Below are 6,217 nucleotides of genomic sequence, written 5' to 3' on the forward strand. Positions count from 1 at the left end.
TTCAAATTGCTTAGGTAACTTCCCCCAAGGCTATAAAGTTAACAGTTTTGTTTTGTTTTGTTTTGATGTTTAAAGGTGGAAGTATCTGATTGCCGGACTGGCTGCAAAACTATTACCCCTTTCAAGTCCACTGTGAACTATTCCCTAAAATAAGATCTTTTTTGTGCACACTGGGGAATGTGGAGTAGATTCTTCATAAGAAGTTCTATATTCTGGGTAGTAATGCAAAAAGCAGAGCCATTGTGAAAAACAGAATGGAGTCTCTCCACAAACTTAAAAATAAAATTACTATATATTCCAGCAATCTCACTACAAGGATGTACATACTAAGGATATGGAATCCATCTGTCAACGAGATACCTACATGTTAGTGTTTATTGCAACTCTATTCTCTCTCAATACCCATGAAACAAGCATAAGAAATTCTTATCAACTGATGAATGAATTTTTTTACAAAATTTTTACATACACTAGACTACCCACTTTTGAGCATAAAAATGATGAAATCATGTTATTTGTGATAATATGAATAAAAGTAGATATCATTGTGCTAAGTGAAATAAGCTAAGTGTAGGAAAACAATGTGATGTCATTTATGTGGAATCCAGAAACCACTAATCTCAAAGAACTTTAAAGTATAATCTTCCAGAGACCAAGAGAGGAAGAAGGAGGAAAATATGTGTAGAGAAATGTTGATGATGGGCATTAAGGTATAATTCGATGCAAGAAAGAAGGTTTTATTATTTTTTTCTTATACAATGACTGTCTATACCATATCTTTAAAAGTTAGAAGAAAGAATTCTAAATGGTTTCATCATAAATAATGATAACTTCTTCAGAAAAAGTATGTTTAGTCTGATTTGTTACCAATTCTAGGGGAATGGACGCAACATTTACAATTTAGCAAAGTCAAAGCTCAGTATTTGTAGAACTAAAGAATACATAGATCCATTGGTTGTCTAATGACTGTCATACTTAACAATACATGAAATGAAGGCAGGCATTTTCTTCATTTAAAAACTTTTTCTCAGAGGATGGGAAAATATAATTTGTCAGGGTGCTTTCTGTGCAAGCCTGGGGGGGTCTCAGTTCAGATCCCCAGTGCCCATACAAAAAGCCAGATGTGGTGGTGCACATACATAAACCTACAGCTGTAGGATGCAGAGATAAGGGGATCCTACAAGTCTTCTGGCTAGCTAGTTTTTCTAAATTGGTAAGCACCAAGTTCACTGAGAGACCTTTTCTCAAAATTTAAGGTGAGATGGCTCAACATTAAGGTTTCAGGCTGATAGTCTCAACAGGTAAGGTTCCAGGATGATAGTCTGAGTTTGATTGCTTGGACCTTCATGGCAGAAGAATGAAAACAATCCCTGAAAATTGTTCTCCTCCCTCCACACACCTATCACCCTTTCACACAAGTAATGATCAATCAACCAGTAAGATAATTAAATAAAGTGGAGAGCAGTAATAAAAGGCACTCAATATCAAATCCTGGCTTTCATGTTCACATGTACCTATAGGCATGCATACATGCATGCATGTGCATGTACACACACACACACACACACACACACACACTTTTTGTATAAAGGGTCAGTCAGTAAAATGTTTGCCTTACAAGCATAAGGACTTGCTTTTTTACCTCAGAATACATACAGGAATATTATGTGAGGAAGCACTTGCTTGAAATCTCAGCTGAAGGAGGCAGAGATGGGAAGATCTCTGAGGGTCTATGACCACCCAGTATAAGGTAATTGTCTGTTCACAACAGACCCTGCCTCAAATAAGGTAAATGATATTCTGATTGTTTTCCAGTCTTCATATTAGTACACATACACTTATACACATTCATGAACAGCAATACAAATAATTTAATTTTTTGTTATAATTTATCTCCAAAGGTCTAAATAATTTTTTGCTAATTTTTATACATCAACTTTTAAAAGGAAAGACTGCTATAACAAGTACCAAAATGTTTTATGAAACCTCAGAGATCTCAAAAATTTTATGCTGGATAGAAGTTATACTATCTTGACACAAGCTAGAGTCACATTGGAAGAGAGAAACTCAACTGAAAAAATGTGCCCACAAATTGGCCTGTGGACAGTTGATGACTGATAGGGGACAGCAAGCTATGCTGCTATAATAAGGCAGGCTGAGTATGTCCTCACTCTCAAAGTGCCAGTAACAGGTACTCCTTCATGACCTCTTCATCAGCTCCTGCTTCTATATTCCAGCCCTATTTGAGTTTTTTTGTCCTGATTTCTCTCAGTGATGGAGTGTGTTATGGAACTGTAAGCTGAAATAACCCCTTTCCTCCACAAGTGGCTTTTAGGTCATGGTCTTTTATCACAGCAATATAAACCCTAAGACAACTTGTTTGGTGACCACTCCGCAAGATGGCCCCTGGGCTCCTTGCTACCTTGCTACCATCACTCATACTGCCAAGAGGTTCGCTCTCACAATCACAGGATTGTGGGCAGTAGGTTAGTGTGCACTGCCTAGGTTAGCCTGTAGAGATATGTGGGTGTGCAGGGAGGCATCTCAGAGAAGGCCAACTGCCCTATTCTAAGAAGTCTACATAAGAAAGAGATGGGATTTTCTAGTAGCAATCACATGAGTGAGTTAGCTAACAGATCACCCAGCCCAGTCAAGTCTCTGGATAACTGAAATCCCTGTTAATATTTAAATAACCTCTTAAAATGACCTGAATCTACCTACCCAAGGAAGTGATTTCAGAATGGCTGATCCAAGAAAACAGGAGAGTGCCCTACTTGGTCAGTGTCTTTGATTGCATTTTATTTCTGGAAACAACTGTTGTTAATCAGTAAAATTAAGGAAAAAAAGGAAGAATACTGTTTACTATGTTATAGTTGCATGGGTATGTGAACATGCACACAGAAAATGGAGTTATAGACATAATTTACAAAGCCTAGTGGCAAGCGAAAGTGTAAAGGTACTTGTGCAAATATCATTTTTAATTTCAAAATGGCAACAGCAGAGCACAAAGCTAAACATGGAGCCCTGGGTACAAGTCATGAGACTATGAAGTTTAACTTGAGTACATGTTTCATAGTCATAGCTAATATATATAGAGTGTTCACCATGTACCAGGCACTCTACAAGTCTATAGATTTTAATTCTTGTACAACTTTATGAGTCCAAACATAATCTCAGTCTCAAAATGAATAAAATAGTGCTTAGAAGTATTAGCTAATTTGCTGAGTTCAAACAGACATAGCTGACAAAACAGAAATTCAAACTGAGGCACAATTCCTGAGGTCCAGACACATGTTACCTCTACTGCTGCTTTAAACATTTCATTCCAGTGACTGTTGCAACATAAAATCCCTAAATCTAGAAGCTAAACCACTATTTTATCTGCTCACAGTTTTGTTAGTTAGGATCTCAGGAATAGTATATCTAGTCAATTTTCCCTTGAAATTCTGATGCTGTTGTAGGCAGGGTTTGTCAGGAGCTGCTGTCATGTGACAGACCAACTGGACTTAGCATTCAAGATAGATAAACTCAAATAGGAATCAATGTACTTGCTTTAAATTAACCTGTTATCCATACCCTACATTTGGATCTGCCAAATGTGACAAACCCAAAGGAGTTATACTTCTTGCTCTGTAGTGTCAGTGTACCTCAAAATAAGTGTTCTAAGAGAGTCAAAAGCTGTGTGACCCTTTCCGACTTACACTTGGAATCTCACTGTGTGTTGATTATAAGACAGTGATGAAGCGAGCCCTGAATATCACCGGTGAGCACACCATTCTTACATCTCAGTGGGAACAGCATCAGTGTATTTGTGGATATGCTTTCATTTACTAATTATTCATTCATTAAGTTTTGTGGTACTGAGGGTAGAACCAGGACCTCAAATATTATAAGAAAGTGCTTGACCATTCAACTACATGCTCAACCTTCTACCCCAATTTATGTTTAAAATCAGTTTGAAGTTAATTAGATGGTTATTTGTGGTAGATGAAGGTATTTGAAATTTGCCTCCATCAAGTATTGATTTAATCTAATAAATATTAGAGGAATCTAAGTCATTATAAGTGCCAATGAGATCTTATGATTAGCTAATTGCTGTGGTTAACAACTGATAGAAGAAAATTTAAACTCAATAATGGTTGCTTTATTAATTGGTCAGGGCAACCCTATTTATAAGCAAGCATGTAATAAAACCTTATTATAGAATACATGATTTAACCTTGCATTTGACCTTTATAATTAATATTTAAATTTAAAAGTATAGCAATATCACATCTTCCTAAAGATAGTAGTAACAATTGCCAGACTTATGTATTATTTCTTTTATACTACAAATTTATAGTTGCATTTGTTAAAGAGAAATTAATAAAATGATGGATGGCCATCTTTTATAGTTTCAAAAATTAACCAACAATATTATATATGTGACGGAATAAGGGAGAGAAATGGACAGATGGGAATATGGATAAGAATTAATGATCAAGGATTTGGACTAGGGTTTAGAAAAGTACACTGGCCCAAAAATCATAGTCTGATTATGTCTTAAGAACCTAAGTGATTTTCACATTCACAAATCATTTTTTAAAGTAAGAAAGAAGGTGGTATTTAATGATATTCTTTAATTTAAGAGATTGAAAGTGTAATATCTATAAATAAAGTGTCCAGGAACACAGTTATGCTCATTTATTTATGCTGCTATGTCTGTGTGGGCACTGTCACAGCAAAGAGAGCAGCTACAGCAGACATCATGTGGCCCACGTTATCTAATAGATTAACTGTCAGCTCAAAGGAAGGCAATTATCAATCCTGTTATGGACAAAATGAATTATAATAGAAAAGAACTTAAACAATAAGTGAAGTTATTCTTACAAACACAAAACAAAAGGGTTCATGCAGCCAAGGAATGTTCATTGAAATAAGTCTATAAATGCTGTGTGAAATCTTTAGAAATGTATCAGATTTCTTTCTGATTTCATGCCTATGGTAACTAGAATAATTGTGCTTCAAAGTTTCCACCACTCTTCCAAGGTAAAGCTGAAAATGCAAACACATATGTTCAGTAACTATTATTTTACTTTATATAGTTTTTTTTTTTTTTTTAACTTTTAATGATGGAAACAAAAATATACCTAAAAGCGAAGCTTCTGGAAAAATCATTTGTTCTTCCCTGTCTTGTATCGTTCCTCAAACTTGACCTTGGCTTCCCTCCTCGCCTTGCGTTTCAGAGCTGGGTCTCTAAAGACATCCTTGTTGACAACAGTTTTGTCCAAGGGGATGTCCACAGAGTACCTTGTGGGCATGAGGTGGTTGTAGTTATAAACTTTCACAAAAGACTTGATCTTGATCGCTTGGCGATTTTCTTCTTGCCCATGGCAGCTGTCACTTTTCGGGGATAGCGGTCAATTCCAGCCACCAGGGCATGGCTGTAAGGGCGGTCTGAGGTGCCATCGTCAATGTTCTTCATGATGACGGCTTTGCGTCCAGAGTAGCGTCCAGCCAGGACCAGCACCGCTTTCCCGGGTTTCATGAACTTGTCCATTTCGACAGCAAGTAGCCGGTTCCCAGCAGAAAGGAAAGAAGGCCACTTCTGCTAACCTTTCACCCTGCAGAGCTACTTTATATAGTTTTTAAGAAGCATACTTTCACTAATGTGTCTGCCCCAGAATGAAAGTCCAGAGAAAAAGGAGCTTGGAATGCTTTTCCATTTTGCTCTTTTATTTATTTAGTGCCATGCTGTAAATTATTAAAGAGGTAGGTGTGCCTTTCAGCATAGTTTCTATTGTTTGAGATGTCACCAGGACAGATAAATGTGCTTCTGGGTATTCCAGCCACAGGTTACAATTTCAACCAGAGACTCATGAAGCAGGAAGATTAGAGTGTATATGTTTTTCTTCAGCTTAGCTATTGCTATAGACACTCCAATAAAAAACAGTGCTCATGTCTCAGTTACGAATTCTCCCTCTAACAGATACATTCAATTTCAAGTTAACCTACATGGGAACAACAGCTTAGATAAAGCAAATGCAATTGTTTACCTCTCTAGACCCTATTGAATTTAATCTACTCTAAATGATGTTTTGATTTTAGCTCCCATATATAATCAATTGTTTGAAGTCCTTTTGGAGGCAGTTGTCAAATCCATGAGAACAGTTGAGATCAACCAGGCCATGGTTGGAATGTGCCCTGAGTTCACACCTGGGCCAGTACTCTACAGTAG

General features: G+C 36.8%; 1 pseudogene; it reads right to left on the bottom strand.

Annotated features, from left to right (window-relative positions):
• Positions 1-5,135: 5,135 nt before the first annotated feature.
• LOC127222081 (60S ribosomal protein L27-like) lies at positions 5,136-5,586 on the bottom strand (annotated as a pseudogene).
• Between the last annotated feature and the right edge of the window lie 631 nt (positions 5,587-6,217).

The sequence above is a fragment of the Phodopus roborovskii genome, unplaced genomic scaffold (genome assembly GCF_943737965.1).
Source record: "Phodopus roborovskii unplaced genomic scaffold, PHOROB, whole genome shotgun sequence".
Taxonomy (NCBI): domain Eukaryota; kingdom Metazoa; phylum Chordata; class Mammalia; order Rodentia; family Cricetidae; genus Phodopus; species Phodopus roborovskii.